At 46.0% G+C, this 26047-nt stretch overlaps 2 long non-coding RNA genes across 3 annotated transcripts in view; both read left to right on the top strand.

Annotated features, from left to right (window-relative positions):
* Nucleotides 1–15939: 15939 nt before the first annotated feature.
* On the top strand, nucleotides 15940–19481 carry LOC309444622. The gene is made up of 2 exons (XR_014185112.1): nucleotides 15940–18200; nucleotides 18354–19481. It is a non-coding gene; the product is annotated as an uncharacterized lncRNA (long non-coding RNA).
* Nucleotides 19482–24068: 4587 nt separating this feature from the next.
* The window catches only part of LOC309444607, a 93759-nt gene continuing 91780 nt past the window's right edge, over nucleotides 24069–26047 (top strand). Inside the window, exons 1-2 of one of the 2 annotated variants that reach the window (XR_014185104.1) lie at nucleotides 24069–24170; nucleotides 24735–24886. This is a non-coding gene — a long non-coding RNA (uncharacterized lncRNA). Of the gene's footprint in view, nucleotides 24171–24366; nucleotides 24887–26047 lie in introns of those variants that run through there. The other variant, XR_014185105.1, reaches the window with a different exon arrangement.

The raw sequence follows: 26047 nt of genomic DNA, 5'->3' as shown, positions 1-26047 counted from the left end.
TAATTTTAGGATAGCTGTCCATGTAGCTTGAATAATATCTTAATGAGATGCTTCGCATATACTTGTTTTTAAAAACAAACTAATAAAGACTACTTCCACTATGTGCATCATACCCACAGAGGCCCATCAACTACGATGGCGTCTTCAGGCCCACACAGGCTAATAGAGAAACAGACAGCAAAAAATCACAGAACCGTGGACTAAGTTAAGCTGGGACAGAGCTCAGGAGCTCAAAGTAACACCCAGGGACAACACTACAGAGGTTGCCTCTGGTTTGGCCTCCTGTGCACCCAGCTAGTGGCTGCTCAGTCGTTTTGTGAGGACAGTGTATGGAAAGTCTGATCACGGGAAGGAGCTGTGCGAGGCGGAGGAGATGAAATCTCGGGAAATATTTGCTGTTAGGCTTTAGTAAATCTCTATGGAATATTTGGTAACCATGTTTTTTTCCACGTCTTGAAACAGTTGACCATATTTGAAAGGCTTTGTGAGGACGGCAAAAGGCACATGCCTGATTCAACAGCAGAGAAAGGTCTGCCTTTGCTCCTAAACCTTTTAAAACACAGGAGTCCAATTTTTTTTTACATTAGCAGAAAACATAATTTTACTAGCCTTCTTCTTTTAAATAGTTCACTCACTTTTCAATTACCAAAAAAAAAAAAAAATAAATAAATAAAAGAAGAAGAAAAACACTAGGCATTTACCTTGGATAAAAATAAATTCAGTCTAAATACATTAAGTTTGGCAAAGCTCTAAAAAGTATGAAACCAGAATCTTCTAACAGGAAGCATTAGGAAACCTTCCCCATGGGCAGAGCTGCCCGTCCTGCCTGTAATATTGTTTTTGAAGTACTTTGGAATCTGTAGAAATGAACAGAACCACATAACTGAAGCTGCTGGATTGCATTTCTCTACTACCCTTTTCTGCTGCAGTATCTTACTGTTAATTATTGTTATAAACCACAGCTGGCTGGTGGGAGCATCAGTCAAGTATGCTTTCCTGTGGAACTAAACTCCAGGAAAAGAAAAAATTCTGAATATGCATTGCATCAGGACTAAAGATGAATTTTGAAGTTTGCTTCCAGAGAAAATGCTGGTGCATTCAAACCCTATTAATGTACAGGGGAGGGAGTGCCAAAGGACGAGAGCACTCCACAAATACAGCTGCAATTCCATGAAGTCAGAGCAAGCAGCTCCTTGCCCACAAGATGAGGTCAGTAAGGGATGTACAGTAACAGCCCACAGAACACGAACGGATCTTGCAGCTCTAACTATCCGGGCCGTGAGGTCCCAAAACTAACAATATTAAACATATCATACATATAGCTTTTCTGTTCAGCTTTAATTTTATTTACGGATTTTATTTGTCAGTTCTAAATCCTGATTTTTTTTTAAAGCATTCTTTCTACTGTCATCATTATTAAGGGGCTGGGTTTTTTCTGAGCTTCTAGTGTGCAACATCACTAGCTGGTTGAGGGATCACCGATGAACTTCTCCATCCTGTTGTACTCACCCGAAAGTTTGCTACTGATTTTAGAGGAGCAAGATTTTCACCCCACAGGAAATCAAGGTAAGTGGGAAATAATATTCATTTCATCCAATTAAATAGTAAAGCTCACGTGTTTTCAGGACCTCAGTCCACAGACTTCTCCTTTTTCTGTCAGAAAAATATCGTGGGGAGGACACGTAACATAACGTACAAAAAAGGTGCTGTAACACAGAGTGAGACAAGGGGGGCAAAGCTGTAAATTCCTTCCATCGACATGGTAATCTGTATTTGTAAAAGGCCAATATTGAGCAGGCAATGAAAACAGAAACCCATAACCACATCACATCATTCCACTGCCAGAAACATTCATACTAATTTCCACCATCAAACACACAGTATGATTACTTAAAGGTTTTTTTAACCAATCCTACTTATAAAAACAAAATCCTCAAGATGGTATAACTTGACATTTTCATATTCTGTAACATGAATATACACCAAATTGGCAACAATCTGTACCTTGTGTACAAGCCTCCTTCAGGATCATTAACACGGAATCAACTCCTTGCAGTAAGTAAACACTTCTTTTTCTTGGTTTTTATGTTAAAAATTGAAAATTAATCTTGCAAGTCATTTTAAACTAGCAAAACAGGATTGACAAAGCAAGCACTGTAGTCTGATATCTTTTATTAGGCCAAGTCAGAGTTCAAAAATATGCAAGCCTCCTTGACCACACACAAGTTCGTGTATGCAGAACTCCAGGCTGGACCCATAAAATGCATTAAACTACTTGCTTTGTTACTACATATACATATATAAAGTATATATGTTATGTATATAATGTATATGCATACACATTTGAAAGGCTTCAGAACAAAACTGTTCATTGATACAGGTTTAAAATAACAACTCTGAAGGACTTCTGTGGGTTGGCATGTAATCTTGATATATATCACTGGGTTTAATAAAGAAAATTTAGCAGCACAAAAAACGAATCCTGCTTCTGATTTCTAATGAGGTCTAATTCCTATGAAAAAACTCATGACTCTTAGTAGCAATGTTAGCAAGCATAGGTTCTTTGCTGCTAATGATGATAACAATGAGAATACCCAGCAATGATACAGCACCCTGTTTCACATCAAGGAACAATACAGAGGGTCACTAACCTCGTAGTAGCTATGTACTTCAGGACACTTTATGTGGATAAAACCCTCTCTAAATGGATCTGTCTCTTCTGCATAAGAATTCAAATGTTTCTAATGTTGCTATGTGTCCACAACAAGGTGTGTGCACAACCTGCTCACCTCTGGTTTTCCTCCCTCAAGCATGTAAAAGGCTCACCATGGAGTTCTTCAGTGGATCTCAGTCCACACAACAAGCCTTCCACCCAGGGAACAGAAGGGCCAGTTGTGGGAGTTACATACAAATAACATATAAAAGAATTACAGTGACAAAAGCAACCACTCTTCTTTCTCCAAGTTTTGGCAGCTGTAAAATTCTTTCTGGGTGTTTCATCAGGAGTGCAATCGCACCAGTAACTGTGAGCTATTCACAGAATCACAGAATGGGTTGGGTTGGAAGGGACCTCTGGAGATCATCTAGTCCAACCCCCCAACTAAAGCAGCTTCACCACAGCAGATCCCACAGGAATGTGTCCAGGCAGGTTTTGAATGTCTCCGGAGAAGGAGACTCCACAACCTCTCTAGGCAGCCTGTTCCAGTGCTCTGGCACCCTCAAAGTAAAGAAGCTTCTCCTCACAGTCAGATGGAACCTCCTGTGCTTCAGTCTGTGCCCACTGCCCCTCATCCTATCGTTGGGTACCACTGAAAAGAGTTTGGTCCATCCTCTTGACACCCACACTTGAGATACTTACAAACATTGATGAGATCCCCTCTCAGCCTTCTCTTCTCCAGGCTGAACAGGCCCAGCTCTCTCAGGCTTTCCTCATAAGAAAGATGCTCCAGACCCCTCATCATCTTTGTAGCCTGCCACTGGACTGCCTCCAGTAATTCCCTGTCCTTCTTAAACTGGGGAGCCCAGAACTGGATGCAGTACTCCTGGAACAAAGGCTGAAGAATCAGTGTCCTTCAAGCCTTTGTGCTACCAGCATGAGTATTGCATCGTAAATGTATCAGTGATCATGTAGTGTCCCTACAGCCCTCAGCTACTGGAACTCTGCCAACACGTACTGTGGTGGAACCTTGTGCTCTAGTCGTATATGCCTTGAGATGGGTTGGTGGATCTAATTTGATAAAATCCAATGTGGCTCTGATAAATTCTGCTAACTAATTTAGACTCAGTTTGAAGTTGATGCTACATCTCTTTAGATTTGATCCTGAACAACAAAGCCTGTTTGAGACCAAAGAGCATCACAGATTTGCAGAAGAGCTTTGTCCGGCTAAGGCAGTACGTTCATGAAGGATCAGTATTTTGATCCTTCAATCAGTGAACTGGGTCATGGGAAAAAATATTGGGAAGTGGATATACTGATTAATAAGAAATCTGAAACCACCTTTAGAATAAACTAAAGATGTGGCCTCAGTGTTACCCTATCCACCTGAAAATAATACGGAGGATTAGACATAAAAGCTAGAACTTCATTTATTCCTGAGCTGAGATAATGGCTACTAAAAATGTGGATTTCATTGACAGATGATTTAGTGAACATGATGACAGATGCTCAAACATGGCTCCATTAAAGATAAAAGCAACATGCTTAAATCTCATGAGGAGGGATTTTTTCTTATTGGTAGAGAATGTATGTCAGGACCTTTAGAAACCTAGGAACCACCTAATAAGAGAATAACAAAGAATCAGCACTCTTAAGTGTCTGGCTGAAGTTCCCACTAAATGGGCTTTGATAAATTATTTTTTCCTCACAACAAAGACACCAGAAGGACTGGCTGGATTGTAGCTCCTCACCACAACCTATGATGAAAAATACTTCCTGTAGCCAAATGGAAAGCCAAGGAGAGGACTTTCTCCCTATAAATATGGGGTTTTTGTCACTTCTAGAAGGACTCTAGCCTAGAGATATCATCTGAGAACATGTCCTGGTTTTGCTAAAAACAAGTTTCTCTTTCAGTGAATTTTGCTTGTCAGCTAAAGCCTTCATATTAACTGCATTTTCCTGGAGAACCAGACACATGTTTTGGTAAACCTAGCAATGGAATGCAAACATATTGATAAGCATGGATGGACATCTCGCGAGAGGGGCAACGAGAAACAAGTGACCAAGAAACTGACCAACTATGTATAACATTCCATTCACGTGAATACTTCATATAAAAGTGGGAGACCACGAGGGTCTCACCCCTTTTTTCCTTATGGCCGACCTTAGGAGAGGATCTGGCTGGTCGTCCCTGAGAACTGAGGCCTAGTGAGAGACTGAATCCAGCTCCGCTTGGCTGCAGAGTCTAATCCAGGACTTTGGTGGCCGGCTCTGCAGTTGCTGAGACTTTCAAGATTGGTTTTGTATATTTTGTATTATTTTCTCTATTCTTATTAGTAGCATTAGTAAAACATCTTTAATTTTTCCAACTCTCTTCTCTCTGTCCTTCTTTCCCTCCCAATCGCCTGTCCTTACTGGGAAGGGGGGAGAGGGAGGGGCAAAAAGGGGGAAGTGGGGGGAAGAGGGGGTTAACAATACATCTGCCAGGGTTTTATTGTCACCCCGCAATCTTAACCCTCGACAGAACATCAACACCATCAGGGACAGAAGGAAGAGATATAGTATCAGACAAAAATATTGGGACATTATGTCCCTTGAAGATGTTGGTTTTATCAGTGACTGGGAAGATACTGAAGATCTGAAAACTAAAATTAGTTACGCTTTTGCTTCTGAGAGCTCAACCTCCATTGCCTGCTGCAGTGCCAGCTGCAATGCAATGGCCTCAGTGTTGTGTGTCCTTTTTTTTTTTCCGGTATCAATGAGAGTGACTGAAAGGTGAGCTAAGAGCTGTCCCTCCATTTCTCTTTGTGACTCAGTGACAGCTGACTGCTGCTACCGTACTGGTCTTCTGGAAACATTGGTCGTGAGCGTAGCTGATGGCTCAACCCAGGCAGTCACAGGACACTAGAAGAGAGAAACAGATACTTCTAACGTTTGGTTCTTCTCATCATAAAGGAAATGGCAAAAACAAGTCAGATATAAAATCTCCCAGAATTACCTACTCCTCTCCATTAACCATAAATGCTACCTAAGGTGACATGCTTAGATACAAATATCTGTATTGCAGACATCTACCTTTAGTTTAGAAGAATCCCACCCTAGACATCTGCATTTCGGAAAAGCTTTATGGCACAGATGCATCTAGGAGGTGACAATATCATTACAGTCTTCCATATCACAAAGACAAACAATTTTGACTCCCAAGTCTTCTCTGGGCATTCACAGTGAATGACAAACTGCACATTTGGAAAGAATGTGGTCTATTTCTCCAGAGCAAAACATAAATTATGGCCACCGTGTCATACTTGTTCTACATACAGCTTAAATCCTGGGAATTTCATAAAGGTGACCATTAAAAGAAGTTGCACATATATTAGCTATTATTTTATTTATTTGCCAACCAGCACAAAGAAGCATCTAACAAATGAAAAACAAAGGCAACTATTATATTAAGTACAGTAGTAACAAACTATCCCAAAATAATATAACCAAGCACCAAGCAAACACTTAGGGCTTATCTACTTCTTCACCAAGGAACCAAAAGGCAGAAATTTACAGTTTAGGGCTGCTTTTCACCCTTGGGTGGAGTCCTGTGCAGAGAAAGTATATGTTCTGTGATTTAACAGACTCAGAGAAAAATAAGCTTTTAATCTTGCTTTATAACAAGATTCCTCCACAATATTTTCATAATTAAAAACCAGGAGTAGGCAGGTGAGAGGCAGAGCTGTTCCAAGTGAACAAAGAGATGAGAAAGGAAGGTGTTATTGGGGCTCCTACTTCCAGTTCCTACTACACAAGCTATAAAATTGCTGTAAAGTCTTTCTCAGAGAGCTTCATTATGTTATTTCGTATTGTTTTCCAAGCTAGACTAGGCCTACAGACCTCCTTTGATATGTTTACACTGAATTCACATTAATTAATGATGAAGGGTACAATGAAAGTCAGCTGACCAAATGCAGATATCTACATAAGAATGAGATTAATTGTCTCTCATCTCCATTGATTCTACTGACTAGTTTGACTACAAAGGCATTTAGACACCCAGCTCACATGTGGACACCTACATTTAACACAAGGGTAAACATCTAAAATCTCTCTGAGGCCTCACAACTCTCACTAGCAGATACGTGAATATTCCAGACTAGCTTAGTAATGAACTAAAAGATCTTAACAAAATGGAGAAATGGTCTGAAAATAATAGGAGGCAGTTCTACTGAGACAAGAGAAAGCTCTATACTTAGGCTGCATATGAAGGATGGGAGATGACAGGCTAAGGAGCAGTTCTCAGAAAAATACCTTAGGATTAAAGCTGAATAAACTGAAGATTAATCATCAGTGTCATTTAATTATGAAAAAAGCAGTCATAATATAATGGGATCTACACCTGATGGGGCATATGAAGGAATCTTTCCACTCTGTTTGGCACAGGTTACATCACATCCAGTTTTGGGCACTGCACATCAAGAAAGATGGAAAATAAAAGTAAAGCTGCAAGAATGGCTGGAGGTCAGGAAAAATTCTCAAACCATTTCCAGCCAAGATCAGGAAGAGGTAGCAATGGGCCTAAATTACAGCAAACGAGATTCAGGTTACAGATCAGGCTTGCACATATAACTTGCGTATGAAAAAAGGATGATTTTCTAACATGATTAAACACTGGAATGAACCATCTTGAGAAGTTCTGAAAGCTCCATTCTTGGAGATCTTGGAAAGCAGGTTAGTCAAATATCTGTTAAGGAGTACGTAGGTATATTTAATTCTGCTCTGATCAGAGGGAAGGAGTAGATGACTTTGGATCTGCTGTAGCACTGATTTCTATAATTCTGTGATAACGACCCATTTTAGAGATACAGAAGCAAAAATATTACTTGCCTTTGACTACAACAGTGTGCCATATCCTGAATTAGACACACTGACTTATGTCACTCTTTGAAAAAACACCAGCCATAATATCGATCTGTTCTCAAGACAAACACATTATCTTTTAAATAGCCACACATTAAAAATAGATCATAGAATAGTTTGGGTTGGAAGGGACCTTTAAAGATCATCTAGTCCAATCCCTCTGCCATGGGCAGTGGCTACTTTCATCCTCCAGCAAACCAACTGCATTGCTCAGCTTGGTGTTATCTGAAAACTTTCTGAGGGTACACTCAATCTCACTGTCTACATCATTGATGAAGATATTAAATAGTATTGGTCCCAGTACGGACCCTTGAAGGGACACCACTCGTTACTGGTTTCCACTTGAACATTGAGCAATTGATTTTACCAGCCAGATCCGTATCCAACAGTCCATGCAGCACATCCCTATCTCTCCAATTTAGAGGTAAGAATGGTGCGGGGGATTGTATAAAGGACTTACAAAAGTCCAGGTAGATGACATCTGTAGCTATTCCCTTGTCCACTGATGCAGTCACTGCATTGTACAAGGCCACTAAATTAGTCAGGCAAGATTTGCCCTTAGTGAAGCCTTGTTGGTCCTCTCTAATCTCCTCCCTGTCTTACATGTGTTTTAACATATCTTCCAGGAGGATCTGCTCTGTGATCTTATAGAGCATAGAGGTGAGGCTGACAGGTCGGTAGTTACCAGGGTCCTCCTTTTCACCCTTTTTAAAAATGGGTGCGACGTCTCCTTTTTTCCAGTCATGGGGAATTTTGCCTGATTGCCATGATTTTCCAGATATGATAGAGTGGCTTGGCAAACACATCAGTCAATTCCCTCAGGACCCTGCTGTGCACATCTTTGGGTCCCACAGACTTATACGTGTTCAGGTTCCTGATCGCCACTAACAATGAAAGGGACTTCATCCTTCCAGTTCCTGCCTTGAAGTTCAGGGGCTTGAGAGATATGGGAAGAGAGATCACAGAATCATAGAATCACAGAATGGTCTGGGTTGGAAGGGACCTTAAAGATCACCTAGTTCCAAACCCCCTGCCATGGGCAGGGACATCTTCCACTAGACCAGGTTGCTCACAGCCCCATCCAACTTGGCCTTGAATGTTTCCAGGGATGAAGCATCCACAGCTTCTCTGGACAACCTGTTCCAGAGCCTCACAACCCTCATAGTGAAGAATTTCTTCCTCATATCTAATCTAAATCTACCTTCTTTCAGTTTAAAGCCATTACCCGTTGTCCTATCACTACATGTCCCCATAAAATATCCCTCTCCATCTTTCTTGTAGATCCTCTTTAGGTAGTTGAAGGCTGCTATAAGGTCTCCCCAGAGCCTCTTCTTCTTCGGGCTGAACAACCCCAACTCTGTCATCCTGTCTTCATAGGAGAGATGCTCCAGCCCTCTGACAGTCTTCATGGCCCTTCTCTGCTTGCTCCAACAGTTCCATGTCTTTCTTATGTTGGAGCCTCCAGAGCTGAACACAGTACTCTAGGCAGGGTCTCACAAGAGTGGCTTGGAGAGGCAGAATCACCTCCCTTGACCTGCTGATCATGCTTCTTTTGATGCAGCCCAGGATACAGTTGGCTTTCTGAGCTGCAAGTACACATTGTTGGGTCATGTTGAGTTTGTCCTCAACCAACATCCCCAAGATTATCATTGAAAACTGAAGAAAAAAAATTCTTGAGCACTTCAGCCTTCTCCATGTCAGTTGTCACTAGTACTGTCTTATTTATCAGAGGAGGATGGGGGCAGCCCTTGCAAATTAAAAGAAGTGCATAACAACACTATTATTGAATCTGGAAATACAAACTGAGGAATTTCATCATGTTAACATAAAAAAGCAGTCTTGCACTTAGACACATTAATTACTTAGTATAGTAAATATATGCACATTACATAGCAAATAGTGATATAAAACTGTGCATGCAGATTCATGAAGTATTTTTGTATATTTTAAGTTGCCTGTAAAATTCCTGAAGCAAAGATACCACAGAAAACCTGAAAGAATGTAGTAGTATCATCTCTGTCATATGTAAAGATCATTTTCTTCAGTGACTTCCCTACAGAATAATGTTAACACAGACCCAGATGTATGATCTCATTCTTTGACCTTTTCAAAACAGATAGGTTAGGGGATCACCATGAAAACTGCAACTTCATAATCTTCTAAGATAGTTCAGAAACCATGCCCATCATTTGTGCTGAATTAATGCAATTTTCTGATATAATATTTCAATGATCTTGTGGCCAGGGTGGAAAAAATACCTTGTAATTTGATCTAGATGGCCCAAGCATATACCCACAATTTCTGCAGGGTCCTGTGGCAATACTACAGAGCCTTCCAGCGAAGCAATGCTCAGGAGTTGAAGAAGTATAAATGGGAATTAACATTTTAAAGCCAACTGTTCTTTTACGTCTGTGTTGGCTTCACCTGCCTGGGCCTCTTCCTTTCTGCAATTGTCTTGTTACTGTTATCTATTTCTTGAGAGTTTTTACCAAGCTTCAGAACTCAGTTGAATTTCCCAATTCAGCTTCAGGACAGACAGTCTTATCTGCATCATAGAACTCTGGTGGAAAAGTCTGCCGAAAATTGAGTGTCTCATGCTCTGCATACTGCTGTAGTTGGATACATACAATGACTCTTCTCTGTGCCTTGGGAAAACCCCCTTGAAAACTGTTGTTCAGCACATTGGACTTTTATATACCAAGCCTGAAAGAGTAGTCACACATCCTACCAGACTTCAATATTCATGACCTTATAAATTAGCGCGGTCATCGGATCTATCAAATTACGATAAAATCCCCATGCCATTTTTGGCTTCTGTAGCCCCTCAAGTAGCAACGTAGAAGCCAGTGGCTACGGGTCAGGCACTGTCTTCTGGAACTCCATCAGTGACATTCACCATCTGGATCCACAGATACTATATTAACAGCACGGATGGTTTAGCTCTGTTATCAGGTCAAAGATACGCTCGGGATTTGTCTATACAAGGCGCTTTGAGAAAATTAATCTGGATCAACGAAGTGAAGTAAAATTATCTTCACAGGTGCTTAATACTATTTGGTAAATCTGCATTAGAAATCTATCAAGATTAACTTCTGTGTCCTAAAATACAGATCGATATGGCATATTCAATGTGGAGATTTTGCCTTTCTTTTCATAATGATGAATAGAGACCAGAAGTGATTTGTTATGCACCTGACACAAAAAACAAAAATTGCATAACTTAACATTAGACATCTAAAATACAGATGTCTACCTCTGACCTTTCAGATCATGCTCTACACAAGTGCGTATTTCTGGGTGCAACTCCTCTTTAAAACAGGTTAGATGAATTATATACTTATGGTACCTACTTCTCTGTTCTGACTATAAAAAAGTGTGACGTGACATGGTGTACAATGTACACGTCTAAAGATAAATTATATTAATGTGTATCAAATTTTCCCTAATATTTGTTTCATCTTGGCATGTCCTGCTGAGTGCGATCAAGTTAATGACTGTAGGTTTCAGATCTCTGGCTGCGTGTTGTATTTCCCCTGTGCCTGCGTATGATATTCTCAGTACATTTTCACTACATACCTGAACAAAAGTAATTTTTTTTTCTTTTGGTGTGTTCAGGGATCCAGCTGTTTTCTTTTTCTTTTGCTAACAATAGCATCTGAGTGTCACTTGGCTCAAACACTAGTGTCTCAAGACACTACACTCACCTGTAGAAAAGACGAATGGAAAAAGGCTCTAGGGCAGTGTCTCCCATCAGGTTGCTCTAGCAGCCCCACTGTCCAGATTGCGACACCACATTAACCCTGGCAGACGTACTTCAGCGTATCAGCCCCACTTCTCCAGTTTGATTTCAGCCAGGTTGGCGCCCGTCCTCCTAGGCAGCGCCTTCACTTGAGGCCATGGTTTGGGAACCGCTGCTGCAGGCCTTGTAAAGGCTTGAATTAAGTACGTATGTAGTCTTTTCTGGATAAGACTAGGTGGTGACATACTAATCTAGTTTCCTTCTGCAACAGGATAACAGATGGGAGAAGCAGGAGGTGTCATATCTTGACTGTTTTTGACACTGACAATCTTCTACCTAAGACAGAGAAACACAGTTTAGAGGAAACTAGTATAGGGTGAGTACAAACTGGCTGGGAAAACATTCACTAGAAGCATTTATCAATGGTTAGTTATTGAAATGGAAGGATGTACAGAGTGGGATTCCCCGGGAATCTGTGCTAAATTTGAGGCTTCTCATTACTTCCATTAACAACCTGAATGAGGGAAGATAAAATAAGCTCATTTGTTATTGCAGATGATTGCTAATAGAGGCTGCCAGCTCACTGGAAGACAGGACTGAAACTCAGATTATCTTGACAAATTGGAGAAATAGTCTTAAAAAGAGGTGGTAGATCAACGGGGACATACGCAATGTCCTGCACTTTCACACTGCACAAATACAGGCCAGGCAAAAAATCGACAAGACAGCATTCCCAGAGAAAGGAGGTAGGGGAGCACAGCAAGGATATAATTTGCTGCTTCAATTAAAAAATAAAATTTAAAAAAGCAAACCTCATAGTGAGACACATAAATAGTAAGAAAGCCTTTAGGAGACTTGGGTTGTCTGTTCCCTCAGCAGCAGCAAAGTCTTAGTTGGAATACTGAGTCTAGTTTGAGACATGGTAAAAGGGTAATTGGACTGAGTTGAGAAAAGAGAGATATGAATTGTCAGAAGTAATATAAAGAGAAAAAAAAATAAATAAACTGAACCCTATGAAAAAAAAGCAAAAGGACTGGCATGGTTTAGTCTACACATGACTATGGAAAACATGCCAAGAAAAGGCTTCCAACATGAAGGGTGGTTAAACACTGGCATAGATTGCACAGGGGGTGTGAAATCTCCACTCCTGGATGTCTTTAGGAACAGGCTAGACAAACAGAAAAGACAGAAAGATAGAAGGTCATCAGGGCATAGGGAGAGGTTCAGTGATGTCTGAGGTCCCTTCTAACAGTTTTCTATGATACGGTTGTTCTGCATCTTCTAAACTATTTGTTGTGAGTAGTTGTATTTAGAGCAATTGTGCAAAGAGCAGCATTTCTCATTCAGCATCCTTGGCACTGAAAGAACCTTGAGCTTTTTACTTGTTATAAATTCAGTAAGTCCGCTGGTTCTCAGAGTTCACTGCACTAAAGCTACGGCAGTTAGACAGCCAGCTTTTATAATGCTTTCATTGAATAAATTTGCAAAGCTGCTACCTAGAGTCTACATTATTGCTCAGCACCACTTTGTTAATTTGGAATCCAGATCTGGTGACTGATTTAGGAAAACAGTTCAGCTAATCCCTAGTGAATAGAAATCCTCAGCCTCAGATTGTATGGCTCACCAGATTCCCACACGTGCAAATGCAGCAGCTGCCTTGCAAGGGGAAGTTAAAATATCAAGTACAAACTTCAGGGGGTTTTCAGGACATGATTGTTTTCCTCCCTCAGAGATCTAGGGCTCCAAAACGAAGAAGCAGAGACAAACACAAACTTTCCTGGTAGATAGCTTTTGTAATAAGGTGGCAAGTGCACGTATGTATTCTAGAAAGGTCTTTGAAGGCAGCAGTTCTGGCAGGAGAATGTTTAGAGCTACTGCTAAAAAACATAATTATGCTAGTTAGCCTGGTTAAATATCTTCAGTCAGATGACACAATGAGCATGCATACCCATGTTACATCAATAACCTATGTATTTTCAACTATTTCCATGTAATTGCCTTCTGCATGATAAAACGCATTCAGGCAGAGGACTATGAATTATAATTCCTCAGTGAGAGTTTCTGGGAAGGCATTTGCTGACCTGGGAAGGCCCCTGTCCAGATTGCTTCCTGCCTGATAGGAAGCCCTTGATTGACCCACAGACTGCTGAGCTTTGGGAGACCACATGAAGCCCAAACTTGGCATGAGGTGGGCAAGCAACTGATTTTCCTGAGATGTTCAGATAGGCCAGTCAGTCAGACATACGTTATATACTGTACCTGCTCCTGCAGTAGCCATCCAAATGTAAAAATAAATGAATAAATGTAATGAAATTAACTATTTAATGATGACAGCAATGAAAAGTCAGCTCTTCCTCAAAATTATTAAAAAGACATAATAGCTGCTCTCGGAGAAGTCCTTCTGAGTGGTTCTGCGTTCATGAACGGTTCTAGTGCAGCTGAAACTAAAGTAGTTTCTACCAAGGGCAAGCACAAAACTTCCACCCACCCATACTTGCAAGAATATCCCTCAACTACGATTCTTTCTGTTGTTATATTATTTACAATATGAGTTTTGAGAGTATTATGTAAGTTGCCTGGTTATATATATTGCTTTATACATGACCCTGGCTATCTCAGGTACTTGCCTCCCTTTTATCGATCTTGCTGTTTCCCACTTTCCCCCTCCCATAATTTCTTCCACTGTTTCTGAGATTTCTTCTTTCTCCTTCCAAATGAAGTTGTATGGGATTAACCTTGGAGGCTCTAAGTACCCTTTCAACAGACTGATGCTTCTCTCCAGTTCTCAGGAGGTAAGAGATCTATTTCTATAGTGCTCTCACCTCCTGCCAATTACAAAATGGAGCTCAGTTCTCTAACAGGGCAGTGCAGGTCACTAGATCAGAACAGCTGAAATCCCTGCATTAGAAGCAGGATATTCTTGTCCAGGGTTACTTTCTAGTAAATGTACGTTTACAGGTGCAATGAGAGATCTTTGATACAACTAAGAAAAAAAATGAGGCTCAAAATCTAAAGCTACTCAGATACTTACCTCCTACTACCCAACAAGAAATAGTTAAACAGGAGTCAGATGCCCAAGGATCCCAGATGACATTTGGGGATCCAGGCCTATGGCTCCACCTGAGCTAACCAAGCACCAAATAATTCAAGATGCTCTCAGATGGATAAGACTCTCATGTGGAAAACTTTGCCGAAGTTTCTGAACTAAACGTACTTCTGGGCAGTGAATTAGGCGTTGCTGGTATGTTTCCTGAAATCTGTGTCAGAGATAGCTGATGTGTACTAGAAACGGTTGTATAAAACATATGGAGAGCAAGGGTCTCTACAAAGATGCCTTGATGTGTTAACTTAGTTATAGTTTTTGTAGTGTCCCCCATAGTTGAGCCACTCACTTTAGCTGTAATAAAAGGCAAGCTGTATTTACTAAAATAAGGTACTATTTTGTGATGAGCAAACACTTTCTGAGTACCATTTTACACTGACATGCTTTTAGTAACTAAAAGGACTTCCTTTTCATATACATTTTATCATTTTAATCTGTCTTGTTGATATCCTTGAGCCATCATGCCTATGACATGACTATCACATTTTATAAACATGCTATAACTGTCTATAATCACTGTAAGTCAGTATACAGAATTGCTCTGAGTTAGATCATTTCTGGACTCCCCAAACATGATCTTACCAGGTAAGCTTATAAGCCAGGTAAGCAACATACAAACAAGAACAGGGTGTAATAGCTGATTTTTAAAAAACATTAAAATATCTATTAAAGTGAAGAAATGCTAACCCTGAGAACACATTCTTCTCCTTCAAATGTTTTCTCCAACACCCTTTTGTTTCTTTGAGGGGAAGAATGACTGCAACATAGGGAAAAAAGAGACAAAACTGGTACAGTACCTATACGCTAGTGCTATTATATCCAGATTTCAGGGTCGTAGCCTCTAAGGTAGGATAAAAAGTCCCAAATCAAGTGTTTCAATCTGCTGCCAAATACATGAGAAAGTCTGGACTCTCAGAAGAGTGACAAACATGCACATGAAGTCACGTAGAGTTAGGTGATACAACCGTCCAGGCTTGTGAAGCTTCCGAAATCTCATTTCTGGCTAGAGTTTGCATACCTTGAAGCAACAACCGAAAACCAGTTTGAATTCTAGGCAACTGAGCGCTGCGGCAGAAGCAGTACTTTGCATTTGCACATTGCAAATCTCCTTGGCCACAAACACACACATTTCATTACCCAAACAACTTTCATTTCTATCTGTGCAGACACACATTACAGATATTGAACAATGCTTCTCCATATATTAGCCCTTTAGTACACCAATCATTTTGGTTACTCTTCCCTGAATTCCCCCTAGAGCACTCATTAATTTATGACTGAGAAGTAATATTAATTAATCTATTAAAATGAGGGCATACACATTCAGATGTACGTAGAGAAACATTTTTTTCTTTATGTACTCTTAATTTACATCTTGATGAGTCAAATCCCCACTGTTACATTGCCAAGTCAAATAACATTTCACCGGCGATTAAAGTTGTCCTGTGGGATTGTACAAAACACACATCTTTAATGAGCTTGGCCTGCTAAATGCCCACGGCCAAGAAAGGTCAGCATTTTATATCTCTAAGCAAAAGTAATGAAGAAAACACTTTTCCAGAGCCAGCGGCATTTCAGAGTGCAAATAATTTTCAATTTCAATAGATGAGTATTGATGTCTTTGATATATATAATAATATAGATATAATAAGCCTAAATTATTCTCCTGGAAACGTTGTCCCACACTCTCAGTTACACGAAGTACTCCAGCAGCTTTCAGCTTGCTTGGGAGCTCTGAAAGGCCACGACTGAGATGCAAACGTAACTCCACCTTTTTTTATTTTAATGTTTACGTCAGTGTTTTATTTTTTGTCATTTGCCCTTTAGTTTCCACCTAACGGGTCCGATTCTGCCGCGACAAATGGACGGGCAGAAGGAGGTCTGTGAGCAGGAGCACGTCGGGTCGCCCCCGAGCTATGGGGAACCATCGGTAGTGCCGCTCTGAGTGGACTGGAGGCGGCGGAGAGGGGGGCAGCCGCCCCGTGTCCTCGGGAGGGGGGAAAGAAAAACTAACAAATAAACAAAACAACAACGAGGGAGGAAACCACAAGGTGTATTGGGAGAAACCAGAATGGATTGATGTTATCGGCCGTTTCTCCGAGCTCTGGGCTAGACGCTGATTTTTACATGGAAGAGATGCGGAGACGCGGACACGTTGAACGCCGCAGCACGGCAGCCCCGTATTACCGGAGAGCACGGCCAGAGGCGGCAGACGGCTGCCAAGAGCCCCGGGAGAGCTGCCCGGAGAGCCCGGGACCAGCTCCGCAGGCCGGCCCGGTCCCGCTCCGACCTTCCGCACCGGCCGCCCAGAGGCCGCGGTGCTGCCTGGGAAGCCCGGCGTGGGCAGGCGGGTCAGGGCCCCGGGGTCGAGGGTGTCCCCAGTGGACTCCCCGCTAGGAACGGGGGAAGCCGAGGCCGGGGATCCCCTATCCCTGCCTTCCCCTGACTCGGCTCGGCTGCTCGCTCCTACTTGGCCCTGCCCTCTCCCAGCCTGCCCAGCACCGTCCCAGCACCGTCCCAGCACAATCCCAAGCAGTCCCAGCACCATCCCAGGATATCCCAGCACTACCCTAACTGTCCCAGACTGTCCCAGCACTGTCCCAACTGTTCCAGCACAGTCCCGACATAGTCCCAAGCTGTCCCAGCACTATCCCAGGATGTCACAGCACTATCCTAGCTGTCTCAGGACAGTCCAAGCCTGCCCCAGGATTGTCCCAGCACTGTCACAGAATGTCTCAGCACTGTTCTAACTGTTCTAGGACAGTCTCAGGCTATCCCAGCACTGTTCCAGCACTGTTCGACCACAGTCCCGGACTGTCCCAGCACTGCCACAGCTCCTCGGCGGGTATCCATCTTCCTCCGATGCGTCCTCCGGGTTGCCTTCGGGCGAGGGTCGCCCCCCGTGTATCGGCCGGGCGGCACGAAACGGAGGGACTCGGCGAGTGCACCCCTCGGTGACAGTCCCAGGGTCACGAGAGGAGTTAATCGTGGCCCGGGACAGCTCACGACCACTGCCACAGAAACACCGACGGGAACAGGAGCCGGGGGCTCTGTCGATGGGGACCCACAAGTTGCTTTGCAGCCCAGCTGTAGTGTTTACAAAGTTACCGTGCACAGGGAAACGCCAGCAACGCTTCGGCTCTCCCAGGAAAGTGCGAGCACGGACAAAACCGCAGCTCGGGGTGTCAAGTTTACAGAAAATGGCCGAATACAAATTTCTTTTGCATTTCCCTTCCGGAAAAAAAAATAATAATAATAAGCTGAACTCGGGAGATAAATGACTGTCTAGCGGTAAATACTGACCAGCAGCAGCAGCTGGAGACGAATCACCACGCTGCCAGCATTTTAACTGCAGCGTTTAGCGGAGAGGGAAAAAAAGCGAGATCTCCGGGCTGCCGCAACTGCCTGCACACCTACTGGTTTCACTGGGTCGAGTGTCTGCGAGAAAAAGATAAGAGGCTGGTGTAGAGAAAGCAGAGAAACAATTAAAAGGAAAAAAAAAAAAAAAAAGGCAACTAAGAAGCACTAATGACTCGAAAGTATTTGCAGCGCTGCAGAACAGCTCGACCCGGCTGGGGAGCGCAACGCAGGTGGCAGCGGTGGCCGTGCCCGTCCGGAGGTCCCCGGGCCCTCTGCCTTGCCCAGGGCGGCCAAGGAGGCACGGGGGGAGCGGGGAAAAACGAATACCGGCGGCAGGGAGACCCCGCTGCCGGGAGGTTCGCCCGGTGTCCTCCCGGGGAAACCTGCGGGCAAGAGGGACGGCGACTCGGCGGTGCCCGTGGACCACGGGACAGGCGGTGGGTCAAGGAGGGCTCCCCCGCTCTTCGAGGGTGATGGAAACGGAAAGTCTGAAACTCCCTCAAACACACGCGGTTTGCTTTCAGCGAAGCGGGATGGAAATGACTATCATTAACTACCAGGTCCTGAAAGGTTTTTTTCTTGCTTTTCAGGGAGTCAGAAGTTACTTTTCAAAGTTCTGTCATTATCGTTCCCGTCTTTACGTATTTCCAATACACCGGGAAGTTTCCATCGGAGCAATTTGAACGTTTTACAGTAACTACTCATTTTCCCGTAAGCCAAAACCAGCTCGAGAGACAGATCCGCAAGAGGCTGCCAGCGGCTTCTCCGCACCGCTTCGCCTGACCAAGACCTACGTGTGGACGTGACCCCCCCTCCGGCATCCGGCCCCGCCACCACCTCGCCGGTAACTGCCCCGGGAGCAGGATCGGGCCCCTCGGAACTCGGTGTCTTGCCAGGACAAGTAAAAAAGCAAGAAGAAGCGGCTATCTCAAATCCAGAAGGCGGTTAAACTTCGGGACAGAAAACCACCACAAAACAGTTGTTGCTGCTTTTTTTCACAGCGCTATTCCAGCGTCTTCTGACTCGCTGAACTTCCTTCGATAAATTGCACCATTTGACCTGCTAAAAGGAGGTGATTCTTCGCTTCTTTCTATATGCTAAATAACTCCACATGTGCCGAGAGAAATAAAAGTACCAGCACACACTCAAGATGCCGAGTATTTGCATTTGGTGTTCGTAACGACGAGATTTAAAATCACTTAATTTAATTACGCCAAATAGGAAGATAGCGTAGGCGTCTGTAGAGCTCAAACTGCCTGAATTTACACCCAAATCTACGCGCAGTTTGACGAGAGACGAAACCGGTAGCCCCAGTGCCACTGGGGCGGCAGAGGGACGGGGGGACACATAAAAATATGGGCTTGGGGTCATCTCTGAGAAAAAGAGTGTCCGAAAACGGGGCACTCGGAAACCTGACATCGAGAGGATGAGCTGGATGTTGAGCCTGGCAGGAAAGCAAGCGATCACACAGAGATTTGGTTGTTATCAGCCAAATCTTTGAACTGGGGAACGAAAAGGAGAGAGAAATTTTACATTCGCGGCTAGAAAATGAGCTCCCCGTGCTCCCGGCCCCGGTGCCCGGCCGCCCCTCTCCGGCCAGGGGCCACTCGGGGGTCACGGAGAGTATTTCTGAAATAACATCCTCTGCTCTTGGCCACAGCTCTGAAATAATTAAAGTTTTTTAAAAAAAAAAAAAAAAAAAAGGAAAAGAAGAAAAAGTCAAACAGGAAAAGACAAATCGTTGCTGGGACACCGCCATCCAAACCCAGGTGACCGCATTTCTTTCGCTAGGGGTTGTCATTATTTGCTATATGTATCCTCCCGCCAGTCGGTCGTGACGAGCACGTTTTAAAGCCTCCATTAATTACACAAACAAAGCTACTTTGCAGCTACGATAGGAAAGAAAAAGGGAGGGGAAAAAAAAGCCAACTCGACTCAATTAAAAATAACGATTTTGTTCTTGGACAGCTACCAGTTTTTTGCTCTTACCATCCCGGGACTTTCATTTAACCTCGGTAATATCCTGAAAGTCTACAATCACTTTGAGGACATTGCATCGTACCTTTCAGCCCTGCAATGCAGAGCAGCACCGAGCTGACCGCAGGCTGCTCAAATTGCTAGTTTGTTCGGTAAAACGTGATGAGGCGCAGGGGGTTAATTAAGTCTTGCAGAGATCCAGTCGGTGTAAGCAAAAAACATCCAGTCTTTTAACAACCTTGTCGCACGCGCTGGATATAGACAACGGTGTCTGAAAAACTAATTACGAAATTACGCAGCTCTAGATAGAAAAGTTTCCAGACCGAAAAAAAAAAGTCTCAAAATCTCGGTAGAAGTGACTGGTGTTAACTGCGGCTGCTGATCCTTCAGCTTCGCTTTGACGCGCAGATCACGTCCACTCCCTCCACAGGTCTCCCAAAGTCTCCCTTTTCGAGCCCATTCTGTGGGCTTGATCGCACGGAGAGCTGTTTGGGGGAACGGGGAGGGCTCTGCCGCCTGCCCTCGACCCCCTGCGGGGCTGCCCAAGCCCTCCGGAGGCGTCCGAGCGAGGGGCAGGGTGAGGCCGGCAGGTCCCGGGGCTGCCCCGCACGGCGCGGGGGCTGCGGCACCGGGGGAGCCGCGGGGCTCCCGGATAAGCCCCGAGCAAAGCGCCAGGGAAGAGAGCGGGACCCCGGAGCGGGATGCCGGAGTCGCTCCCCCTTCGATGGAAGTGGAAACGCATCGTGTCAGCTCCTGCACAGCCAAAACCCTTCTCACCCCTTCTTCCCTCACACCCCTCTCCTCCCAAGCTATGTCTGATTTTTTTTTTTCCTCCCTAAGCACAAATGCTTTTTCCCCGCCTTTGACATTTGGGGCTTGTGAGCAAGGAGATCTGTGAAGCGGCGGTTACCACCGCGCTCTTTCCGTGACACCACGGGGGAATTTTGGGGGTTCTTTGAAAAATAAAATCAGGCATATGCTGAATTTCTGTGGTGATGGTTGGCAGCACCCGCCAGGCGCAGAGCGGAGGTGGCTGCTCGTCCCCACGGTGAGACAGCGGCGACGTTCCCCCGTGTCCAGCTGCAAACATCTGGTGGGGAAACGGGGCTGGGAGAGATGTCACCTCCCCACCGAGAAACAACCCTTTCACGAACCCCAAAATCAGAGCTGGCGTTTTCCTGCCCCACTCGCTGCTTAGGGGCACGGGGAGCAGCTTTTGATCGCTATCTCCAAATTTCGCTATTTTTCTTAAGAAGGGAGACTGAAATCTCACTATTGCAGGAAACGCAGAGCTGCTAAAAGTTGTTAGTACAGAGCACCTAATGCACGCACTGCTCTGAAAGTTTCTTTTTTTAAAAAAATAAAGGAATTCGGATTTGTTGTCTCTGTCCCATATTGAAATGCGGTGAGTTGCTGTAGTTGGCCAATAAGATCCTGAAAGTTTGCAAAAATATATCAGTGATAATGATCATAATACCAAAAGCAGCGCTCGGAGCAGCGTGCAAACCCGGTAAACGCCTGACCGGAAAATCCAGGCATTTGGAGCTGCTTTTTCTCGTTTCAGTTTGGTTGCGATGTCAACGGCGTGTCGATAAATAAAAAGTGAGAATCGCGGGGGAGCGGCGGGGGGCAAGGGAGAGACACCGAGAGCTTCTTTTCGAAAGGCGGAGTTTTTTGAGGTCATTTCATCCCGACTCTTTAGTCATTTTGAACATAAAAGCAAGCGGACTGGCTGATTTTCCCAGTCCCTTGCCCGGCTGGGGTGATGCGGTAACTTTGCGCACAGATTACTTTAATTAAGATGTTAAAACATTCTTGGTTCTCCCCCTGATGCTGACCGTGAGTTTTACAAAAGGTCCGTGTAACTGTCCGAGCTCGCTGCAAACTGGATTAAACTATGAGTCTTCAGAATGTGAACATTTGGAGATTAATCGTTGCTACTTTCATATTACATTACAGAAATAATATGGAAAGCTGTTGGTAAGCTTTTGAACTGCAGAGTTTCCTTGTCTATCTGAAGAGCAAAGAAGTGTGCAACACATAGGAACTTTTCCCTACAAGGCATGTCCTGCGCGGTGCAGGAAACAATCAGTACCTCTTCGGAAAATATAGTACAGTTCTTAAAAACTTGGGGAAAAAAATCCCTTGTCCTTCGCTTAAATTAGCTTTCCCCCTCACAAACCAGCCGGTAAACCACTACAGAAGCAGGCAAAGTGCTCTGTCCGCAAACCTGGGAAAGAAAAAAAAAAAAAGAAAAGAAGAAAAAAAAAAACCAAACGCGCGGAGGCATTCCTGACGCAGAAGTGAAACTGTCTCGATCCAGGCGAGTTTATTTGTAAACCCGTGGAGCAGCGAGCCCGGGCGGCGGCGGGGGAGGGGGGCGGCGGAGGCGGCTCCGCCCGCGGGTGCGCGGCGGCTGCGGGAGCGCGGCCGGACCCGCCGGGGCTGCGGCTGAGGCTGCTGACTCAGAAAAAGCAATGTAGGTCATAACGAGTTTCCTTAAGTTACCTAAGTTCGAACAATTCAGCTTTTCTTTAGAGACTTCCAAAGTGCTGTTGCGACATTTCTGAACGCCGTGGCTTCTGCCGAAGTTCAGCCCCCGGCTCCGGGCGGTGGGGCTGCGGCGAAGCGGGCAGCGCTGGGGGCAGACGTGCCGGCTCCTCAGTGCTCGCACCTTTCATCTCTCGCTTTTATCTTCCTTCATCCACTTCCACCGCAATGCTACTCTTCTTTTTTTAAAAACAGTTTTGTCCCAGAGGCGTGTTTTTAAAAAGTTGTGCCAGCGCGTCACACTCCCATTTTCTTCTAAATTTTCAGAGAAGCAGCAAGGGAATTTGCCGACCCCTACTCCCTATCCAGCTCTCGGCTCTTTCCAGGAAGGCTTATTCACGGTTGATAGTTTGTATCTATTCTTTATTACCACTACTTGCTACTTTCCACCACCAGTCAATTTTTACATCACCAGTTCAAGGGCTATTAAAAGAGTTCACTTTTGCCAAGGGTTTTGCACGCAAAAGACCATCCGTCTTTTAAGTGACACTGAACACTGTTCGCCTTGGAACTAGGTAATTTTCGTTTTTCTCTTTTTTATTATTTTCTATTTTTATTTTGTTTTAACCGCAGCAGAGCAGGAAAAAAAGTATCCACAGTCCCCACGGAGAGCTCACGGAGGATGAGCAAGCTTCGTGTTCTGTCGCAAGAGCAGCGAAATGGGACGGCGACCTCACTGTGAAGCACAAAGTTGTAGAGAGGGAAAGCCCGGGATCAGGGGACGGTTCAGGAAAGGAACCACAGTAACGGATTTTATTTTATTCACTCGGAGCTTTCCGCAACCATTACCTGAGCTCCCAAGCGCCCCAGCAAGCAGGGGCCGTGCGTGGGCTGGGGTGGGGCGGGAGATTTTCCGAGGGACTCGCACTCTCCCCCAGAAAAATCATCATCGGGAAGGCATCCGTTGTCACGAAGCATAACTAAGAGGGAAAATCATCCGCCCATAGATTTCACGACAGTGAGGAGCGGGAGAAAAAAAAATTCCAAACCTCGCCCAGTCCGACGGCTGGATTTCACATCGCTCGCATGTCCATCACGGGTGTTTTTAGAGCGATCACGCAACCGGTGTCACGGCCACACACGCCTCCAGCCTTCCTCCTTCCCTCCAGCTCCTCTCTAACCTCGCAGTGAAACCCCTCCGGCCTTGGTGCGAGCAAGCGAGGATTTCCCCGCCTAAACACAGAAGGTTTTGCTAACGGAGCAGGAGTTCCGTGAATGTTTCCCCGAGCACGTTACCAGCAGCTCCACGCAACCCCGAGGCCGCAGCCGGGAGCGCCCGGCAGGCTCGGGCAAGCCCGATCCCGGCCTCCGCCCGCCCGGGGCACGGCGGATATGCCTCCCGGGGCGGGAGGGGCGAGCCTTCGCTCTCAAAAAAAAAAAAAAGCCAAAAAAAAACCCACCCAAAAAACCCCAAAACCAAACAAAAAACCCCCAACGGGTTGAAAGCAAATTTTAAAAAGCAGCCTTTTTTTTTTTTTTTTTTTTGAGGTTTGTTACCCTGCGCCGTCCCCGCCGGCGGAAACTCCCCCCGTCCAGCGGGGCGGTGGCCGGGGTGACCGTAGGCACTGAGGACGAAGAGGGAAACGGGGGGTAGGCAAAGCTCGGCACCCGTTTGGTAACACGTTACCCAGCCTTGGCGGCGGTGGAAGGCCCTCCTCTGGTGTTTGCAGTTTTCTTTGTTTACATTCACTTTAGAAACATTGGCCTTCGGCCAGAAAAGCGCCGGTTTCCCCCACCCCCTCAAGCCCGCCGCCTTCCTCACGGGTGGCGAAAGAGGAGAGACTTCTAAGTTTCACGATCCCCGGGTTTTAAAATGTTTTCCCCTCGGCTTCCCGAATTAACCCTTCGGCCACTTCGGAAAGAAAGCGGAGCTGGACAGTGTGTGCACCTGCCCTGGGAGCTTTCAACTGAGGGGTCGCAACAGGTTCTATCAGGGGGGATGGAGGCGCACCGCGGGGAGGGTGAAGGTGGAGAATACGGGCGAGGCGAGGAGCGCCGAACCGAGCGGCGGGGCCCTGGGCCCCGCCGCTCGGTTCGGCGCTCCTCGCCTCGCCGCCCGCGGGGCGGTGCTGTGCGGCGGCAGCCGGTCGGGGAAGCAGCGCGGTTCTCCCCGCCGCCGCACCGCCCGGTTCCCCCGTGCTCCGGAGGGCTGCGGGTGGGAAGAGCGCTGAGGTCGCTTGTATACACCGGGCTTGCTTGTGTGTGTGTCCGTCCCGCCTTTCCACCCCGATATCTTCACCCCCACCCCCCTCTAACCACCCCCCCCCGGCGAGGAGTAAGTGCCACCGCTCCGCCTTCTCCTTTTCGCAATGTTGACGCAATCTATAAATAGTGGAACAAAAGGACCAACTTCCTCGCAGCTTTGCTGAAACTGCACAAAAAAAGGCAACCGAGTGGGGGGTGGGCTGGTTATTTTTTTGATTTTATTTTTCTCCGGTTAAAAGGCGAATCCTCCCTCCTCCCCTCTCACACACGCGCTACTGGAAGATTATTTGTATTTTTTTTTCCTCGCTGTCTCCTCTGCTGGCAACGTCCTGCGAGTGGCTATTTTGCTTTTGCACCGAAAGAAGGGCTTTCCTCCCCTCCTCTTCTGACAGTAAGTGCCACTTAGCTACTGCCTTTTCAAGGGGGAGGGAAGCGTGGGGCCCTGCCTGCTCGCCTACCTGCTTGCTGCCCCGGAGAGCGGGCGGGAGGGACCAGGCGCTCCGGGGACTGGGGGGGTTTGAAGGGGAGAAGAGCCACAGAACGAGTGGGGATGCGCCCACGGGGGACGGGGCGTGGGGGATCCGCGGATTTGGGAGGAGGGGGAACCGGTGAAATGAAGTGATCAGGAGAGGGGACGGTTGCCGCTGCCCGCCGAACAAAAGCTGACGCTGATATTAAACGGGCTTTTGTTAGGGGGAAGTGTGTGTATGTGTGTGCGTGTGTGTGCGCGGGGGGGGGCACACCCCGCCCGCAGCAAGTTGCCCAGCGGCGGAGGGCACCTTAGACTTGTTTACCGCCGGCGCGGCGCTCACCGGCGTGTTTACCCTGCACACACGACGCGGGGCTCCCCCCCTCTGCTCCCCGCCCCAACCCCTATCCCTCCTCCGCGCCGCGGGGAGGCGGTGGGGGGGGACGGGACGAGCGGAGCGGCGTTTAAAGGGGGGGTTGCGCGATCAGGAGATGCTGATACGAGTAAAACACAACCCCCCCCCTCCCGTTTGCCAGTCGGATCGGTGCAAGCGCAGGCAGTTACTGGCCGGAGGGAGAATTACATCATCCCTGCTCCAGTGATGCTACCTTTCGTGCCGCTACCATGCGCGCAGGGAAACAAGCGGGGGCGCGCCTCCCCCCCCGGATCGGGCTTACGCCAGGGGGTTGGGGGGGGGAGGCGCGCCCCCGCGACACTCATACACATACACGCCCGCCCGAGTGTTTACAGCGCTCACACAGGCGTATTGTGACGTCTCCTGAGTGACAGCCCGCCACGCCAACGGGGGGTGGCGCGGCCCCCGACGCCAAGGCAGGACGCGGGAGCTCCGCCCGCATTTCCCCCCCCTCCACTGGGACCGGAGCCGTGAACATGGGGGGGCTGGGGAGCCGAGCCCAAGACCGAATGCTTCAACAGTTAAATCAAATGTACACGCTCTAGTATTGGGCTGGTTTACATGATGTCGATTAATTTGCGTTTATGACGTTTTATGACGTTTTAAGCGCATACTGTACACTCGAGGAGCGATTTCTTGTGAGAGAGGCGAGGTGTACTTGTAAGCGG

This window comes from Streptopelia decaocto (assembly GCF_964273445.1).
Source record: "Streptopelia decaocto genome assembly, chromosome: 1".
NCBI lineage: Eukaryota > Metazoa > Chordata > Aves > Columbiformes > Columbidae > Streptopelia > Streptopelia decaocto.
The sequence above is the reverse complement of the archived record's forward strand: the minus strand, read 5'-3'. Positions and strand labels throughout refer to the sequence as shown.